A 21,355-nucleotide genomic window follows, 5' to 3' on the forward strand; every position below is an offset into this window, starting at 1 on the left:
GAGTCATCGGGCCCGACGCATTGGGAATAACTCCTAGGTCGGTAATGAACTCCTTCACCCAGATTGCTTCTTGTGCTGCCTCTGAGGCCGCCATGTATTCCGCTTCACATGTAGATCCCGCCACAACGCTTTGCTTGCAACTGCACCAGCTTACTGCCCCACCATTCAAAATATACACGTATCCGGTTTGTGACTTAGAGTCATCCACATCTGTGTCGAAGCTAGCATCGACGTAACCCTTTACGACGAGCTCTTCGTCACCTCCATAAACGAGAAACATATCCTTAGTCCTCTTCAGGTACTTCAGGATATTCTTGACCGCTGTCCAGTGTTCCATGCCGGGATTACTTTGGTACCTTCCTACCAAATTTACGGCAAGGTTTACATCAGGTCTGGTACACAGCATGGCATACATAATAGACCCTATGGCCGAGGCATAGGGGACGACACTCATCTTTTCTCTATCTTCTGCCGTGGTCAGGCATTGAGCCGTGCTCAATTGCACACCTTGCAATACAGGCAAGAACCCCTTCTTGGACTGATCCATATTGAACTTCTTCAATATCTTGTCAAGGTACGTACTTTGTGAAAGACCAATGAGGCGTCTTGATCTATCTCTATAGATCTTGATGCCTAATATATAAGCAGCTTCTCCAAGGTCCTTCATTGAAAAACACTTGTTCAAGTAGGCCTTTATGCTTCCCAAGAATTCTATATCATTTCCCATCAACAGTATGTCATCCACATATAATATGAGAAATGCTACAGAGCTCCCACTCACTTTCTTGTAAACACAGGCTTCTCCATAAGTCTGTGTAAACCCAAACGCTTTGATCATCTCATCAAATCGAATGTTCCAACTCCGAGATGCTTGCACCAGCCCATAGATGGAGCGCTGGAGCTTGCATACCTTGTTAGCATTCTTAGGATCGACAAAACCTTCCGGCTGCATCATATACAATTCTTCCTTAAGAAAGCCGTTAAGGAATGCCGTTTTGACGTCCATTTGCCATATCTCATAATCATAGAATGCGACAATTGCTAACATGATTCGGACGGACTTCAGCTTCGCTACGGGTGAGAAAGTATCATCGTAATCAACCCCTTGAACTTGTCGATAACCCTTAGCGACAAGTCGAGCCTTATAGATGGTCACATTACCATCCGCGTCTGTCTTCTTCTTAAAGATCCATTTATTTTCTATGGCTCGCCGATCATCGGGCAAGTCAGTCAAAGTCCATACTTCGTTTTCATGCATGGATCCTATCTCGGATTTCATGGCTTCTAGCCATTTGTCGGAATCTGGGCCCGCCATTGCTTCTTCATAGTTTGAAGGTTCACCGTTGTCTAACAACATGATTTCCAGGACAGGGTTGCCATACCACTCTGGTGTGGAACGTGTCCTCGTGGACCTATGAAGTTCAGTAGTAACTTGATCCGAAGTACCTCGATCATCATCATTAGCTTCCTCTCTAGTCAGTGCAGGCACCACAGGAACATCTTCCTGAGCTGCGCTACTTTCCGGTTCAAGAGGTAGTACTTCATCAAGTTCCACTTTCCTCCCACTTACTTCTTCCGAGAGAAACTCTTTCTCCATAAAGGACCCGTTCTTGGCAACAAAGATCTTGCCTTCGGATCTGAGGTAGAAGGTATACCCAATGGTTTCCTTAGGGTATCCTATGAAGACGCATTTTTCCGACTTGGGTTCGAGCTTTTCAGGTTGGAGTTTCTTGACATAAGCATCGCATCCCCAAACTTTTAGAAACGACAGCTTAGGTTTCTTCCCAAACCATAATTCATACGGTGTCGTCTCAACGGATTTCGATGGAGCCCTATTTAAAGTGAATGCGGCAGTCTCTAAAGCATAGCCCCAAAATGAGAGCGGTAGATCGGTAAGAGACATCATAGATCGCACCATATCCAATAGAGTGCGATTACGATGTTCGGACACACCATTTCGCTGAGGTGTTCCAGGCGGCGTGAGTTGTGAAACTATTCCACATTTCCTTAAGTGTGTGCCAAATTCGTGACTCAAATATTCCCCTCCACAATCTGATCGTAAGAACTTTATTTTCCTGTCACGTTGATTCTCAACCTCACTCTGAAATTCCTTGAACTTTTCAAAGGTCTCAGACTTGTGTTTCATTAGGTAGACATACCCATATGTACTCAAGTCATTAGTGAGAGTGAGAACATAACGATAGCCACCGCGAGCCTCAACACTCATTGGACCGCACACATCAGTATGTATGATTTCCAATAAGTTGGTTGCTCGCTCCGTTGTTCCGGAGAACGGAGTCTTGGTCATCTTACCCATGAGGCATGGTTTGCACGTGTCAAATGATTCGTAATCAAGAGACTCCAAAAGTCCATCTGCATGGAGCTTCTTCATGCGTTTGACACCAATGTGACCAAGACCGCAGTGCCACAAGTATGTGGGACTATCGTTATCAACCTTACATCTTTTGGTATTCACACTATGAATATGTGTAACACTACGTTCGAGATTCATTAAGAATAAACCATTAACCAGCGGGGCATGACCATGAAACATATCTCTCATATAAATAGAACAACCATTATTCTCGGATTTAAATGAGTAGCCATCTCGAATTAAACGAGATCCTGATACAATGTTCATGCTCAAAGCTGGCACTAAATAACAATTATTGAGGTTTAAAACTAATCCCGTAGGTAAATGTAGAGGTAGCGTGCCGACGGCGATCACATCGACCTTGGAACCATTCCCGACGCGCATCGTCACCTCGTCCTTTGCCAGTCTCCGTTTATTCCGCAGCTCCTGCTTTGAGTTACAAATATGAGCAACCGCACTGGTATCAAATACCCAGGAGCTACTACGAGTGCTGGTAAGGTACACATCAATAACATGTATATCACATATACCTTTGGTGTTGCCGGCCTTCTTGTCCGCTAAGTACTTGGGGCAGTTCCGCTTCCAGTGACCACTTCCCTTGCAATAAAAGCACTCAGTCTCAGGCTTGGGTCCATTCTTTGGCTTCTTCCCGGCAACTGGCTTACCGGGCGCGGCAACTCCCTTGCCGTCCTTCTTGAAGTTCTTCTTACCCTTGCCTTTCTTGAACTTAGTGGTTTTATTCACCATCAACACTTGATGTTCCTTTTTGATCTCCACCTCCGCTGATTTCAGCATTGAATATACCTCAGGAATGGTCTTTTCCATCCCCTGCATATTGAAGTTCATCACAAAGCTCTTGTAGCTCGGTGGAAGTGACTGAAGGATACTGTCAATGACCGCGTCATCCGGGAGATTAACTCCCAGCTGAGTCAAGCGGTTGTGTAACCCAGACATTTTGAGTATGTGCTCACTGACAGAACTATTTTCCTCCATCTTACAACTGAAGAACTTGTCGGAGACTTCATATCTCTCGACCCGGGCATGAGCTTGGAAAACCATTTTCAGCTCTTCGAACATCTCATATGCTCCGTGTTGCTCAAAACGTTTTGGAGCCCCGGTTCTAAACTGTAAAGCATGCCGCACTGAACGAGGGAGTAATCATCAGCACGCTGCTGCCAAGCGTTCATAACGTATTGGTTCTCTGGGATGGGTGCGTCACCTAGCGGTGCTTCTAGGACATAATCTTTCTTGGCAGCTATGAGGATGATCCTCAGGTTCCGGACCCAGTCCGTATAGTTGCTGCCATCATCTTTCATCTTGGTTTTCTCTAGGAACGCGTTGAAGTTGAGGGCAACATTAGCGTGGGCCATTTGATCTACAAGACATATTGTAAAGGTTTTAGACTAAGTTCATGATAATTAAGTTCATCTAATCAAATTATTCAATGAACTCCCACTCAGATAGACATCCCTCTAGTCAAAGTGAAACATGATCCGAGTCAACTAGGCCGTGTCCGATCATCATGTGAGACGGACTAGTCAACATCGGTGAACATCTTCATGTTGATCGTATCTTCTATACGACTCATGCTCGACCTTTCGGTCTTCCGTGTTCCGAGGCCATGTCTGTACATGCTAGGCTCGTCAAGTCAACATAAGTGTATTGCGTGTGTAAATCTGGCTTACACCCGTTGTATTCGAACGTTAGAATCTATCACACCCGATCATCACGTGGTGCTTCGAAACAACGAACCTTCGCAACGGTGCACAGTTAGGGGGAACACTTTCTTGAAATTATTGCGAGGGATCATCTTATTTAAGCTACCGTCGTTCTAAGCAAATAAGATGTAAAACATGATAAACATCACATGCAATCAAATAGTGACATGATATGGCCAGTATCATATTGCTCCTTTGATCTCCATCTTCGGGGCGCCATGATCATCTTCGTCACCGGCATGACACCATGATCTCCATCACCATGATCTCCATCATCGTGTCTTCATGAAGTTGTCACGCCAACGATTACTTCTACTTCTATGGCTAACGTGTTTAGCAATAAAGTAAAGTAATTTACATGGCGTTATTCAATGACACGCAGGTCATACAAAAAATAAAGACAACTCCTATGGCTCCTGCCGGTTGTCATACTCATCGACATGCAAGTCGTGATTTCTATTACAAGAACATGATCAATCTCATACATCATATATATTTCATTCATCACATCCTTTTGGCCATATCACATCACAAGGCATATGCTGCAAAAACAAGTTAGACGTCCTCTAATTGTTGTTGCATGATTTTACGTGGCTTCTATAGGTTTCTAGCAAGAACGTTTCTTACCTACGTAAAACCACAATGTGATATGCCAACTTCTATTTACCCTTCATAAGGACCCTTTTCATCGAATCCGATTCGACTAAAGTGGGAGAGACAGACACCCGCTAGCCACCTTATGCAACTAGTGCATGTCAGTCGGTGGAACCTGTCTCACGTAAGCGTACGTGTAAGGTCGGTCCGGGCCGCTTCATCCCACGATGCCGCCGAAACAAGATAAGACTAGTAGTGGCAAGAAAATTGACAACATCTACGCCCACAACAAGTTTGTGTTCTACTCGTGCATAGAAACTACGCATAGACCTAGCTCTGATACCACTATTGGGGATCGTAGCAGAAATTTAAAATTTTCTACGTATCACCAAGATCAATCTATGGAGTCATCTAGCAACGAGAGAGAGGGCAGTGCATCTACATACCCTTGTAGATCGCGCGCGGAAGCGTTCAAGAGAACGGGGTTGATGGAGTCGTACTCATCGTGATCCAAATCACCGATGATCCTAGCGCCGAACGGACGGCACCTCCGCGTTCAACACACGTACGGAGCGGGGACGTCTCCTCCTTCTTGATCCAGCAAGGGGGGAGGAGAAGTTGATGGAGATCCAGCAGCACGACGGCGTGGTGGTGGAAGTAGCGGGATCCCGGCAGGGCTTCGCCAAGCGCAAGCGGGGAGGAAGAGGTGTCACGGGAGGGAGGGAGACGCGAGGGCTTGGGGTGCTGCTCCCATGCGCCTCCCCACTATATATAGGGGTGGAGGGGGCTGGTTTCTTGCCCTCCAAGTCCATTGGGGCGTTGGCAAAGGTGGGGGAAAGAAATCCCATCATTTCCCTTCCCCACCAATTGTTATCCCCCTTTTTTAGGGATCTTGATCTTATCCCTTCGGGATATGATCTTATTCCTTCTAAGGTGGGATCTTGGTGCGCCTTGACCAGGGGTGTGGGGCCTCGCCCCCACTACCCACATTCATGTGGGTCCCCCATGCAGGTGGGCCCCACTTCGGAACCTTCTAGAACCTTCCCGGTACAATACCGGAAAATCCCGAACACCGGTGGCCAAAATAGGACTTCCCATATATAAATCTTTACCTCCGGACCATTCCGGAACTCCTCGTGATGTCCGCGATCTCATCCGGGACTCCAAACAACTTTCGGTTAACCGCATACTAATATCTCTACAACTCTAGCGTCACCGAACCTTAAGTGTGTAGACCCTACGGGTTCGGGAGACATGCAGACATGACCGAGACGACTCTCCGGTCAATAACCAACAGCGGGATCTGGATACCCATGTTGGCTCCCACATGTTCCACGATGATCTCATCGGATGAACCACGATGTCGAGGATTCAATCAATCCCGTATACAATTCCCTTTGTCAATCGGTACGTTACTTGCCCGAGATTCGATCGTCGGTATCCCAATACCTTGTTCAATCTCGTTACCGGCAAGTCACTTTACTCGTACCGTAATGCACGATCCCGTGACCAAACACTTGGTCACATTGAGCTCATTATGATGATGCATTACCGAGTGGGCCCAGAGATACCTCTCCGTCATACGGAGTGACAAATCCCAGTCTCGATTCGTGCCAACCCAACAGACACTTTCGGAGATACCCGTAGTGCACCTTTATAGCCACCCAGTTACATTGTGACGTTTGGCACACCCAAAGCACTCCTATGGTATCCGGGAGTTGCACAATCTCATGGTCTAAGGAAATGATACTTGACATTTCGAAAAGCTCTAGCAAACGAACTACACGATCTTGTGCTATGCTTAGGATTGGGTCTTGTCCATCACATCATTCTCCTAATGATGTGATCCCGTTATCAATGACATCCAATGTCCATAGTCAGGAAACCATGACTATCTGTTGATCAACGAGCTAGTCAACTAGAGGCTCACTAGGGACATGTTGTGGTCTATGTATTCACACATGTATTACGATTTCTGGATAACACAATTGTAGCATGAACAATAGACAATTATCATGAACAAGGAAATATAATAATAACCATTTTATTATTGCCTCTAGGGCATATTTCCAACATTGGGTGTCCTCGAGAGTTTTGGTCGAGCGAGAGGGCCGGGGGTGCTCCCGTGATATAAGTTATCACGGTCGAGAGGGGGTATAAATATCGACCGTCCATCATGTCGAAGTTATCTGGGAGGGAGTTATATATATCGACAACGACGACATACATACATGGGAAAATAATGTTATCGGGGAGGGGGTATATCGACCCCCCCCCACGTGTTGAAGTTATCGGGAGGGGGTTATATCGACAACGACGACATACGTACATGGAAAAATAATATTATCGGCGGGGAGGGGGTATATCGACCCCCCCTCGTGTTGAAGTTATCGGGAGAGGGGTATATCGACGACGACAGACCCGATAAAACATAAGAAAACGAAGAAGAAATAAAAAGAGGAGAAGAAGAAAAGGAATAGAGGAGAAGATCGAAGAAAAAAAAGAAGAAAAAAAAGAGGAGAAGAAGAAAGGAATAGAGGAGAGCAGAAGAAAAAATAGAATTTTTTCTATTTTTTCTTCTTCTCTTCTATTCCTTTCTTCTTCTCCTCTTCTTTTTCTTCTTTTTTCCTCTTCTTATTTATTTCTCCTCTTCTTCCTCTCCTCTTCTTCTCCTTTCTTCCTCTTCTTATTTTCCTTTTTATATGAACATATCATCATATATATGAACATACATTTTCTTTGCATATGCATATGAACATACATTTTCTTTGCATATGCATATGAACATACATACATACATTTTTCTTTCATATGAACATACATACATACATTTTCTTTGCATATGACCATACATACATTTTTCTTTGCATATGACCATTCATACATTTTCTTTGCATATGCTTTGCATATAAACATACATACATATGAACATACATACATACATATAAACATAACATACATACACAAAAAATTCTAAAAATCTGCCTAAAAAAATCATATGAAAAAAAGCATACATCATCCATCCATCCATATAATGAACATATACATCATCCATCCATCCATATAATCAACATATGCATATGAAAAAAAATTATATGAAGAGGATCGAGGGGACAGGGAGGAAAGGGGGTCGCTGGAGCCGGACCGAACGGGGAGGAGGGGCGGCGTCGAGGCAGGGGCGGCAGTGGGGGCGGGCGCCGGCGACGACGACAATGGTGGGGGCGGGCCGGGGCGCAGGGGCGCGGCCGTGCGTGCTCGGGGACGGGGCAGGGGCACGGGGCGGCGGCCGGCGTGGGCTCGGGCGCGGGGCAGGGGCACGGGGAGACGGGGATGGCGGCCGGCGGCGGCGACGGCGACGAGGAGCGCGCGAGCGATTTGGGCAGCCTGGCGGCGGGGGCAACTGGCGAGGGAGGCGACGGAGATGTGAAAGTTTCACAAGTCCTGGTTATATAGCAAGGGCATTGGTCCCGGTTCGTGGCACCAACCGGGACCAATGCCACCCTTTAGTCCCGGTTGGTGCCACCAACCGGGACCAAAGGTCCCTTTTCAGCAGCACAAAGGGCGGGAAGCGGCGGCCTTGGTCCCGGTTGGTGGCACCAACCGGGACTAAAGGGGGGGCATTGGTCCCGGTTGGTGCCACGAACCGGTACCAATGCGCCCCTTTAGTCCCAGTTGGTGGCACCAACCGGGACCAAAGGCCTCTTGCTGCCCGCGTCGCGGCCAAAAGTTTAGTCCCACCTCGCTAGTTGAGAGGGGCTCGGAGTGGTTTATAAGCCCCGCTGCGGCTGCTGTCTCGAACTCCTCTCTATAGCAGGCTTCTGGGCCTAACTTTGGCGCGCTGCCCGTTGAGCCCTCTAGCCCTTCTGGGCCTGTATTTGCAAACCCGAGGGTTGGAGGGCCCAGCGGGCAGCGCCCCAACAATTTTTTTTGCTGTCCGCATCGCGGCCAAAAGTTTAGTCCCACCTCGCTAGCCGAGGGGCGCCCGCACCAGTTTAAATGCCGCGGCGCAGCTGCTGTTTCGAACTCCTCTCTATAGCAGGCTTCTGGGCCTAACTTTGGCGCGCTGCCCGTTTAGCCTCCTAGCCCTTCTGGGCCTGTATTTGCAAACCTGAAGGTTGGAAGGCTAAGCGGGCAGCGCCCCAACATTTTTTTTGCTGTATTTAGTTTTTTTTGTTTTCTTTTTTGCTTTATTTATTTTGTTTAGTTTCTACTTACAACAAAAAACTTATTTATTTTATTTTATTTTGTTTCTAATTATTTATTTATTTTACTTTATGATAATTCTTTTTGCTATTAAAGTTTCTATCAAAAAAAGTTCTTTATGAATTTTTTTGCTGTATTTAGTTTTTTTGTTTTCTTTTTTGCTTTATTTATTTTGTTTTGTTTCTACTTACAACAAAAAACTTATTTTTTTTATTTTTTTTGTTTCTAATTACTTATTTGTTTTACTTTATGATAATTCTTTTTGCTATTAAAGTTTCTATCAAAAAAAGTTCTTTATGAAAATTCTTTTTTGCTTTTAATGATTTTGAACAGAAAATACTTCGATAATTTTAGTTGCATCAATTTTATATGATTTTAGTTTCAATAATAATAGAGGTTTCTTATAATGTTTTGAACAGAAAATACTTTGTTAATTTTAGTTTCATAAATTTTATTAAAGTTTATTTTATTTTGTCGGAACACAAGAAGTCCGGAGTTGTAATAAGTTATTAAAAATAAAAAAGAGGCGCAATGCTCGTTGATTTGCTTCAAGCCTTTCGGAATAGTGTAGACTGCACTGCACATAGCTCCATGCAGTCTACCTTATTCCTCAAGGCTTGAAGCTAAGCAACGTGAGCATTGCGCCTCTTCTTCATCGTCTCTGCACTCAGGGCTTATAAACCGCTTGTAGTGCCTCTCAGCTAGCGAGGTGGGACTAAAAAACTGCTTAGTAAGAAACTCTAGTACCGGTTCGTGCCACGAACCGGTACTAAAGGTGCTCGTGGGGCCACAGCCTCATTAGTACCGGTTCGTGGCACCAACAGGGACCAAAGGGTGGAATTGGTCCCGGTTCGTGCCACCAACCGGGACCAATGGCCTTGCACAGCGGCGTGGTGGTGAGTTTAGTCCCACCTCGCTAGCTGAGAGAGAGCCGCACCTGTTTATAAGGTGCGGTGCGCCTGAGCTGTCGAGCTCCTCTCTAAAGCAGGCTTACGGGCCTAACCTCTCTGTACATGCCTGTGGGCCTGCGGGCCTGAATCCTGGTCCATGGATGGGTTTCTAATCGTATTCAGGCCGTGGTGGCCTAGTAGGTGGCATAAATTTTAATTTTTGGCCTGTTAGTTTTCATGCATTTACTAATTATTTTGAGCTATAAGACCCTAAAATTGAAAAGCATTTCAAATGAACTCTGAGAAGGTTGAAAGTTGGCATGGTATCATCATTTCATCCACATAGCATGTGCAAGAAAGTTGAGAGGGTTACGGCAAAAACTAGATGCACTTCTTGTACAAAACGGACAATGGTATCATACTCGTCTATTACAAAGTTGGCATGGTATCATCATAATAGTTGCGGGAGAAAGTCTTCACTTTTTCTTCGCTTGTGTCATTTGCTTATTGCGCCGTAACCATGGATAATCTTCATCGTTTATCAGGATGCTTGGGTCAGCCTTGACTTTGAAGGGAGGAATTTCATGAAACTTTTCATAATCTTCAGACATGTCTGTCTTGCCCTCCACTCCCAGAATGTCCCTTTTTCCTGAAAGAACTATGTGGCGCTTTGGCTCATCGTATGATGTATTCGCTTCCTTATCTTTTCTTTTCCTCGGTCTGGTAGACATGTCCTTCACATAGATAACCTGTGCCACATCATTGGCTAGGACGAACGGTTCGTCAGTGTACCCAAGATTGTTCAGATCCACTGTTGTCATTCCGTACTGTGGGTCTACCTATACCCCGCCTCCTGACAGATTGACCCATTTGCACTTAAACAAAGGGACCTTAAAATCATGTCCGTAGTCAAGTTCCCATATGTCCATTATGTAACCATAATATGTGTCCTTTCCCTCTCGGTTGCTGCATCAAAGCGGACACCGCTGTTTTGGTTGGTGCTCTTTTGATCTTGGGCGATCGTGTAAAATGTATTCCCATTTATCTCGTATCCTTTGTAAGTCAATACAGTCGAAGATGGTCCCCTGGACAACGAGTACAACTCATCACAAACAGTGGTGTCACCTCTGAGACGTGTTTCTAACCAACTGCTGAAAGTCCTGATGTGTTCACATGTAATCCAGTCATCACACTGCTCCGGGTGTTTGGAGCACAGACTGTTCTTGTGTTCATCGACATACGAGGTCACCAAGGTAGAGTTCTGTAGAACTGTGTAGTGTGCTTGAGACCAAGAATATCCGTCCCTGCATATTATTGAGTCCCCCCTCCAAGCGTGCCTTTTCCAGTCAGTCTCCCCTCATACCGCGATTTAGGGAGACCTATCTTCTTAAGGCCAGGAATGAAGTCAACACAAAACCCAATGACATCCTCTGTTTGATGGCCCATGGAGATGCTTCCTTCTGTCCTAGCGCGGTTACGGACATATTTCTTTAGGACTCCCATGAACCTCTCAAAGGGGAACATATTGTGTAGAAATACGGGCCCCAGAATGACAATCTCGTTGACTAGATGAACTAGGACGTGTGTCATGATATTGAAGAAGGATGGTGGGAACACCAGCTCGAAACTGACAAGACATTGTGCCACATCACTCCTTAGCCTTGGTATGATTTCTGGATCGATCACCTTCTAAGAGATTGCATTGAGGAATGCACATAGCTTCACAATGGCTAATCGAACGTTTTCCGGTAGAAGCCCCCTCAATGCAACCAGAAGCAGTTGCGTCATAATCACGTGGCAGTCTTGAGACTTTAGGTTCTGGAACTTTTTCTCTGGCATATTTATTATTCCCTTTATATTCGACGAGAAGCCAGTCGGGACCTTCATACTGAGCAGGCATTCAAAGAAGATTTCTTTCTCTTCTTTCGTAAGAGCGTAGCTGGCAGGACCTTCATACTGCTTCGGAGGCATGCCGTCTTTTTCGTGCAAACGTTGCAGGTCCTCCCGTGCCTCAGGTGTATCTTTTGTCTTCCCATACACGCCTAAGAAGCCTAGCACGTTCACGCAAAGGTTCTTCGTCACGTGCATCACGTCGATTGAAGAGCGGACCTCTAGCTCTTTCCAGTAGGGTAGGTCCCAAAATATAGATTTCTTCTTCCACATGGGTGCGTGTCCCTCAGCATCATTCGGAACAGCTAGTCCGCCGGGACCCTTTCCAAAGATTACGTGTAAATCATTGACCATAGCAAGTACGTGATCACCGGTACGCATGGCGGGCTTCTTCCGGTGATCTGCCTCGCCTTTGAAATGCTTGCCTTTCTTTCGACATTGATGGTTGGTCGGAAGAAATCGACGATGGCCCAGGTACACATTCTTCCTGCTTTTGTCCAGGTATATACTTTCAGTGTCATTTAAACAGTGCGTGCATGCGCGGTATCCCTTGTTTGTCTGTCCTGAAAGGTTACTGAGAGCGGGCCAATCGTTGATGGTTACAAACAGCAACGCGTGCAGGTTAAATTCCTCCTGTTTGTGCTCATCCCACGTACGTACACCGTTTTCATTCCACAACTGTAAAAGTTCTTCAACTAATGGCCTTAGGTACACATCAATGTCGTTGCCGGGTTGCTTAGGGCCTTGGATGAGAACTGGCATCATAATGAACTTCCGCTTCATGCACATCCAAGGAGGAAGGTTATACATACATAGAGTCACGGGCCAGGTGCTGTGATTGCTGCTCTGCTCCCCGAAAGGATTAATGCCATCCGCGCTTAAACCAAACCATACGTTCCTTGGGTCAGCTGCAAACTCAGCCCAGTACTTTCTCTCGATTTTTCTCCGCTGCGACCCGTCAGCGGGTGCTCTCAACTTCCCGTCTTTCTTACGGTCCTCACTGTGCCATCGCATCAACTTGGCATGCTCTTCATTTCTGAACAGACGTTTCAACCGTGGTATTATAGGAGCATACCACATCACCTTCGCAGGAACCCTCTTCCTGGGGGGCTCGCCGTCAACATCACCAGGGTCATCTCGTCTGATCTTATACCGCAATGCACCGCATACCGGGCATGCGTTCAGATCCTTGTACGCACCGCGGTAGAGGATGCAGTCATTAGGGCATGCATGTATCTTCTGCACCTCCAATCCTAGAGGGCATACGACCTTCTTTGCTGCGTATGTACTGTCGTCGGGCAATTCGTTATCCTTTGGAAGCTTCTTCTTCAATATTTTCAACAGCTTCTCAAATCCTTTGTGAGGCACAGCATTCTCTGCCTTCCACTGACTCCCATGAACCTCTCAAAGGGGAACATATTGTGTAGAAATACGGGCCCCAGAATGACAATCTCGCCGACTAGATGAACTAGGACGTGCGTCATGATATTGAAGAAGGATGGTGGGAACACCAGCTCGAAACTGACAAGACATTGTGCCACGTCACTCCTTAGCCTTGGTATGATTTCTGGATCGATCACCTTCTGAGAGATTGCATTGAGGAATGCACATAGCTTCACAATGGCTAATCGGACGTTTTCCGGTAGAAGCCCCCTCAATGCAACCGGAAGCAGTTGCGTCATAATCACGTGGCAGTCTTGAGACTTTAGGTTCTGGAACTTTTTCTCTGGCATATTTATTATTCCCTTTATATTCGACGAGAAGCCAGTCGGGACCTTCATACTGAGCAGGCATTCAAAGAAGATTTCTTTCTCTTCTTTCGTAAGAGCGTAGCTGGCAGGACCTTCATACTGCTTCGGAGGCATGCCGTCTTTTTCGTGCAAACGTTGCAGGTCCTCCCGTGCCTCAGGTGTATCTTTTGTCTTCCCATACACGCCCAAGAAGCCTAGCACGTTCACGCAAAGGTTCTTCATCACGTGCATCACGTAGATTGAAGAGCGGACCTCTAGCTCTTTCCAGTAGGGTAGGTCCCAAAATATAGATTTCTTCTTCCACATGGGTGCGTGTCCCTCAGCGTCATGCGGAACAGCTAGTCCGCCGGGACCCTTTCCAAAGATTACGTGTAAATCATTGACCATAGCAAGTACGTGATCACCGGTACGCATGGCGGGCTTCTTCCGGTGATCTGCCTCGCCTTTGAAATGCTTGCCTTTCTTTCGACATTGATGGTTGGTCGGAAGAAATCGACGATGGCCCAGGTACACATTCTTCCTGCTTTTGTCCAGGTATATACTTTCAGTGTCATCTAAACAGTGCGTGCATGCGTGGTATCCCTTGTTTGTCTGTCCTGAAAGGTTACTGAGAGCGGGCCAATCGTTGATGGTTACAAACAGCAACGCGTGCAGGTTAAATTCCTCCTGTTTGTGCTCATCCCACGTACGTACACCGTTTTCATTCCACATCTGTAAAAGTTCTTCAACTAATGGCCTTAGGTACACATCAATGTCGTTGCCGGGTTGCTTAGGGCCTTGGATGAGAACTGGCATCATAATGAACTTCCGCTTCATGCACATCCAAGGAGGAAGGTTATACATACATAGAGTCACGGGCCAGGTGCTGTGATTGCTGCTCTGCTCCCCGAAAGGATTAATGCCATCCGCGCTTAAACCAAACCATACGTTCCTTGGGTCAACTGCAAACTCAGCCCAGTACTTTCTCTCGATTTTTCTTCACTGCGACCCGTCAGCGGGTGCTCTCAACTTCCCGTCTTTCTTACGGTCCTCACTGTGCCATCGCATCAACTTGGCATGCTCTTCGTTTCTGAACAGACGTTTCAACCGTGGTATTATAGGAGCATACCACATCACCTTCGCAGGAACCCTCTTCCTGGGGGGCTCGCCGTCAACATCACCAGGGTCATCTCGTCTGATCTTATACCGCAATGCACCGCATACCGGGCATGCGTTCAGATCCTTGTATGCACCGCGGTAGAGGATGCAGTCATTAGGGCATCCATGTATCTTCTGCACCTCCAATCCTAGAGGGCATACGACCTTCTTTGCTGCGTATGTACTGTCGGGCAATTCGTTATCCTTTGGAAGCTTCTTCTTCAATATTTTCAATAGCTTCTCAAATCCTTTGTCAGGCACAGCATTCTCTGCCTTCCACTACAGCAATTCCAGTACGGTACCGAGCTTTGTGTTGCCATCTTCGCAATTGGGGTACAACCCTTTTTTGTGATCCTCTAACATGCGATCGAACTTCAGCTTCTCCTTTTGACTTCCGCATTGCGTCCTTGCATCGACTATGACCCGGCGGAGATCATCATCATCGGGCACTGGTTCCTCTTGATCTTCAGCAGCTCCCCCCCTTGCAGCATCATTGGGCACATCGTCTGGTTCCTCTTGATCTTCAGCAGCTTCCCCCGTTGCAGCATCACCGTATTCAGGGGGCACATAGTTGTCATCGTCCTCTTCTTCTTCGCCGTCTTCCATCATAACCCCTATTTCTCCGTGCCTCGTCCAAACATTATAGTGTGGCATGAAACCCTTGTAAAGCAGGTGGGTGTGAAGGATTTTCCGGTCAGAGTAAGACTTCGTATTCCCACATATAGGGCATGGACAACACATAAAACCATTCTGCTTGTTTGCCTCAGCCACTTCGAGAAAATCATGCACGCCCTTAATGTACTCGGAGGTGTGTCTGTCACCGTACATCCATTGCCGGTTCATCTGCGTGCATTATATATAATTAAGTGTGTCAAAAACCATTACAGAACATCATGAATAGATAATTAAGTGACCAAATTAATAGAGGTTCATCATCACATTAGAACCAAAGTACATACATAGTTCTCATCTAACAACATATATATAGCTCTCCAGAGCATCTAATTAATTAAACCATACATTGAAACTATGTAAAACATTTCAATGCGAAAACAAATGCGATCATAATCGCAACCAAGGTAACAATTGATCCAACGGCATAATGATACCAAGCCTCGGTATGAATGGCATATTTTCTAATCTTTCTAATCTTCAAGCGCATTGCATCCATCTTGATCTTGTGATCATCGACGACATCCGCAACATGCAACTCCAATATCATCTTCTCCTCCTCAATTTTTTTATTTTTTCCTTCAAGTAATTATTTTCTTCTTCAACTAAATTTAACCTCTCGACAATAGGGTCGGTTAGAATTTCCGGTTCAACCACCTCCTAGATAAATAAAATCTATGTCACGTTGGTCGGTATATTTGTCATAAACAATAAATGAACCAAATAGTTATAAAAAGATAATATATACCACATCCGAATCATAGACAGGACGAGGGCCGACGGGGGCGGATACCAAAACCATCGCACTATGTAATAAGAAGGAATAATAAAAGTAACAAAATTAGACAAGTAACTATCTAAAGTAAGAATTTTTTCCTTTCAGAAAGAAGATAAGAACAAGAGGCTCACCACGGTGGTGCTGGCGACGAGATCGGCGAGGGCGATCGGCGGCGGTGAAGACGGGGACGGGACGTGACGGACCGCTAAACCTAGACAAATCTCGGGGAAAATGGAGCTCGGAGGTCGAGTTTCGAGAGGACAAAGATTAACTAGTGTGGCTCAGACATTTCATCGAACACCTCATGTGCATAGGAGGTGAGCTAGAGCACCCAAATGCCCTCCCCTCGCCGGCCAGAAAAAACAGAGCACTCTGGAGTGCTCTACTGTGGCGATGGGGTATATATAGGGAACTCATTGGTCCCGGTTGGTGGCACCAACCGGGACTAAAGGCCTTTGGTCCCGGTTGGTGCCACGAACCGGGACCAATGCCCCCTTTAGTCCCGGTTGGTGGCACCAACCGGGACCAAAGGCCTTGTGCTGCCCCGCGTCAAAAGTTTAGTCCCACCTCGATAGTTGAGAGAGCTCGAGAGTGGTTTATAAGCGCTGCTGCGCCCACCCTCTTGAACTCCTCTCAACTGCAGGCTTTCGGGCCTAACTGTTCTCTTTGCCTGTGGGGCCTACTGGGCCTTCTGCGGGCCTGAATCCTGGCCCATGGATGGGTTTCTAGTCGTATTCAGGCCGTGGTGGCCCAGTAGGTGGCATAATTTTTTCCTCTGTTTTTTTCTCGTTTGCTTTATTTGTTTTGTTTTGTTTCTACTTACAACAAAAAACTTATTTATTTTATTTCTAATTACTTATGTATTTTACTTTAATTATTTTATTTTTATTTATTTTACTGTTGCTATTTTTATTTATTTTACTGCTGCTATTTTTAGTTAATTTATTAAGGTTTATTTATTGTAGTTACTATAGTTTATTTTATTTTATTTTATTAAGGTTTATTTAGTTTTATTTATTTTATTAAGGTTTATTTATTTTATAAATATAAAAAAATGAACATAGATGCGCTTATAGAGAAAATTCAACCTAAATTCATAATAAATTTCTATGAAATTTACTGTGAATTTAGGTCAAATTCCCTGTATAAGGGCATCTATTTTCACTTTAAGAGAAGCTGAACAAGGCAGAGAGGGACGGCCTTATAAACTGATGTGAGCGCCCTTCGGTTGGCGAGGTAGGACTAAACACTGGCCGCAACTAGGACCAGGCCTTTAGTCCCGGTTTGTGGTAGGAACCGGGACTAAAGGGTGGTGGGCCAGGAGCGTGGCCCATTGGTCCCGGTTTGTCCCACCAACCGGGACCAAAGGGTCCGGACGAACCGGGACCAATGCCCCCACGAGGCCCGGCAGGTCCCTGGCCGCACGACCGGGACCAATGCTCACATTAGTCCCGGTTCGTGACTGAACCGGGGCTAATGTGAAAACTGTCCTGTGACCTAAGCCCTGTTTTCTACCAGTGTTGGCTGCCTGTCCAAGGTGGAAAGGTGCTTTACCTACAAACAAGTTTGGCTCTAGGGAAAGATCGTGGAGCCCTTTTGAATCATTTCCCCTAATATACAAGTATGCTATTCAGATTTAAATTCATAGCAGACATAATTCAAATAATTAAATTCTGAACCATAATTCAAATTTATAAATTACAGCCGTGATTCAATGTACACATCAGATTCAAATGACACATACATCAGACCTAAGGTCAGTTTGAAACCAGATTCAAGGTCGGTTTAGAACCAAAATTCAAAAAAAAAGCTACAGCTAGCAGATTACCTAAATCAGCACGTACAAGCATTGTTGGTCAAACCAAGTATCTACTACTATAAACAAAACATGTACCAATATGGTATCTATGCATTCACCAAAAGTTGGTCTTCAAACAGGCTTCATGTTCTACAGGTTGCTGAGCACACAAAGTTGGCAAATCTGTGCTTGTTTCCAAAATCTACAGCAGTTGGTGGAACTGGAGGTGGTGGAATTTTGTTGATAGACACTCCTTGTTTAGCTGCCAAAGTCTGCAAATGAATAGGGATACACCAACTGGTTAGTTCCAAAGGCTGGCAAGTATGTTGATAAGCTTGAACTTACATAGCATCACCTCAAGAATCTTCTTTGTGTAAGAGCCTGCATATAAGCGAAGGCAGAAATTATTTTTAGGTGTGGCGGGGTTTATGAAGGAGCAAATCATATATCATGCAATTATGCAAGAGCTCACTGAGTAGTAGATGTATATTACTTTGTGTTCTGAAAATACAACCAAAATCCAAAATTGATGTGTTCGCACTCAACATACGTCACTAGATGGATGACCGATCAATAATTTATCATGTATATTAACCAGACAGACATAAAGATGATCTATAAAACATAGATACTATAGATAAATCATGAATTGGTAACTAGTAGGATAAAATCATAGTGAAGATCGATAAAGAATATGTAGTCATAAACCCATAATGAAGCTTTACTTTCTTAAGAGAACATGGCAATGACATTCCTCTTATCGTTGTCCAGCAACTACATCCAAAGTTAGACTGGCTTCAGTGAGACTTGCTTGGCAAAACTGCTCTTTAAATCTGTATAACAAAATTACAAGCAGAATCGAATCAATTGGTCATTCAACAATGGAAGTGCACTAGAACAGATTGAATAGCAGAGCATATTTCACTCGACCACAACAATTACCATTCATTATAGTACGCACTTGCTTTTCTCGCCAGTCGCAAACTCGCCTCGCAGCAGCAGTGCCACGGTCCCCATGTGTCCAGCATCCGTCAGGCCGTGCCCCGCCGCATCCGCGCATTGCCACGTTTAGAGGAGCAATCCTCCTGATCACGGGGGTTTGGCCGGAGTAATCGCTAGTTTTACTGATGTGCTGACGTGCAGTCAAGTTACAACCTACAAGCCCACTGCATCAGGCCACGACCCATGAGAAATCAGGCCCCACAAGGAGGCACGTCTTAGCTCAAATTTTCATATGCGTGGTGTATAGGAGTTTAGCGGTATATATCCATAGACTTTGTAGCAAATTTTGCGTATGGCAGACGCCAAACCACGCCAGATTGCTGGCTTCACCCGTTGCATTAAATGATAGTATACATCGGCCATCAGACTATGACACCCATAAGAACATGTTCTTGCAGATAAAGAAGATAACTCAATGATAAATAAAGTGTGAACAACTAATGGTTTCCTTTGTGCAAACAAACCAAACACGTCTAATATAATATAAGTGCAACTAATGGTCATCATAGTATAATTTAAGTGCCTGATGGTACGAATGATTTGTGCTAACCCGATCTCAGTTTTTCAGAGATGGCGCGTCTACATATGTAGCAAACCATGCCTGACACCATTGCTGGACTGATCATCTAGCCCTTCTAGCCTATAAATCAACAATAGTATCAGTTATGGCAGTATAACTACATAACGAGCTAAACTATTTCTAGTTCTTGGCTCAATTTTTCATGAGCATTGATGTTTCATGCTTACCTCAATTCAATCGACACTACAAAGGTTAGCATACAACTAGAGATCGAAATCAAATTGACATAATAGTAGATATTAGTTTGACATGGTGGTCAGTTCGACATATTCTTCAGTAAAAAATTAGCTTTTCTTCATTTTGCTGAAACTTTGCCACAATGTTGCATACTTACATAGCCATAGTAATATCAAAGGGGAAATGCCTAGATAGTAGAAAATTACCAGGCCCCCTGGTACAAGAATGTGCTTAAGACCACAGCCTCTCTGACTGCACTAATAAGATACTACTACTATCAGTTATACTACTATCAGTTATATAGACTCAAAGTGGCCCTTTTATAACAAGACAAGGTTACTATACTAACTATACTTGTTGTGTGTCCATGGACACATTCTTAATAACTTGAGATTCGACCCAGCTCTTAATGAGTATCTCTTGTTGCTGCGTTCATGTCAAACATTTCCTGAACCTACTCTCTTTTACCGATTAGAATGTCTACAACTGCTGGGTAGATTATGCAATTGTAATCGAACTGATAATAACTACTTGATAGTTCAGAAATAATGTCACATGATTATCACCACGTAGTCTATTGATCTACTGAATATGCAGATTTATATTGAATATCCATCACACAAGTAAAACGTTAGAGTGAGCGATATAGAGGTAACTTGTTGGAGAGGAGGGGGGGTACAACGTCGGGTAAATCCGATAGTCTTTCGACTAGCAGGCGTGACAAGGTCAACACGGATGGCGCGGCGCTGCCATCCCGGCCGGCGTGGCCATGGTCACCACGCCCGTCACGCCATGGTTCCGCTGGAGCTGTGGAACTAGAGAAGGGGAAGAAGAGGGGGCAGTGCGGTGTGGGGCGGCGTGGGGCGGTGCGGGACAAGGCGGGCCGGAGGGGAGGCGGGGTGGCGGTGGGCGGGGGACACAGCAGGGCGTGGATGCGGCAGGCAACTGCGCGGGTGGCCAGGAGGCAGGGACACGACAAGGAGGCGGGGAGGCGGGCGGCGGTGGGGCATGGCGAGGCAGGGGTGAGAGCGTTTGGATCTTGGATGGAGTGGGATGCTTCGGGAGAGAAGGGGATAAGATTTTGGCTTCTGGCGGCGCAGGGCTTCGAGCGAGGGAAGAAGAAACCTAATCGAACGAAATATTGCCACATGCGCGCCCTTTCTCAGCTCTCGTGTGCCATCGCTCACTGAACAGTGGGCCCAACTACACGAAAAGGAACAAAAAGGCGCGAGGCATCAAAATATGTGGCGCGAAGTGGACCAAAATTGCGACGGAGTCCATCTACATTCCACACCGAGGCCAGGCCTGACGCCATTTAAGTAGGGCTGACCCTAGGGAAACTATATTTCCAAATTTTTTTGCCCAAAAATCCATCTTCCCCTAGGGTGTACTGTTCACTACTTTACTGTCCCTTGGGGAGGCCAATGAACTCTAGGTAAAGGACTTGGCCCTAGGTAAAATGGAAGTTTCTAGTAGTGATCATCCATTGGATTAACAAAAATGGAGGGCTCATAATCATTTAGGGGGCAGATGATGGTCCTGTGGGCACAGAAGAAACTCCCTCTGTTCTTGTCACAGCATTGCGATCATATAAAGAAGCTCTGATTAATGGTGATGGGGCAAAAGTTGCAGAGATAGAGGCATTTCTACTTTCTATTGAGGATGAGAAGAAGTCTCTAGTTGCAGAACTGACAAGTGCGAGAGATTGTATCTCGAGGATAATATAAGTGCCGGCATTGATGACTACGAGAGAAGGGAAGAAAGAGAGAGGTGATGACTAGTTGACCCAGT

The sequence above is a fragment of the Aegilops tauschii genome, chromosome 5 (genome assembly GCF_002575655.3).
Source record: "Aegilops tauschii subsp. strangulata cultivar AL8/78 chromosome 5, Aet v6.0, whole genome shotgun sequence".
Lineage (NCBI taxonomy): Eukaryota > Viridiplantae > Streptophyta > Magnoliopsida > Poales > Poaceae > Aegilops > Aegilops tauschii.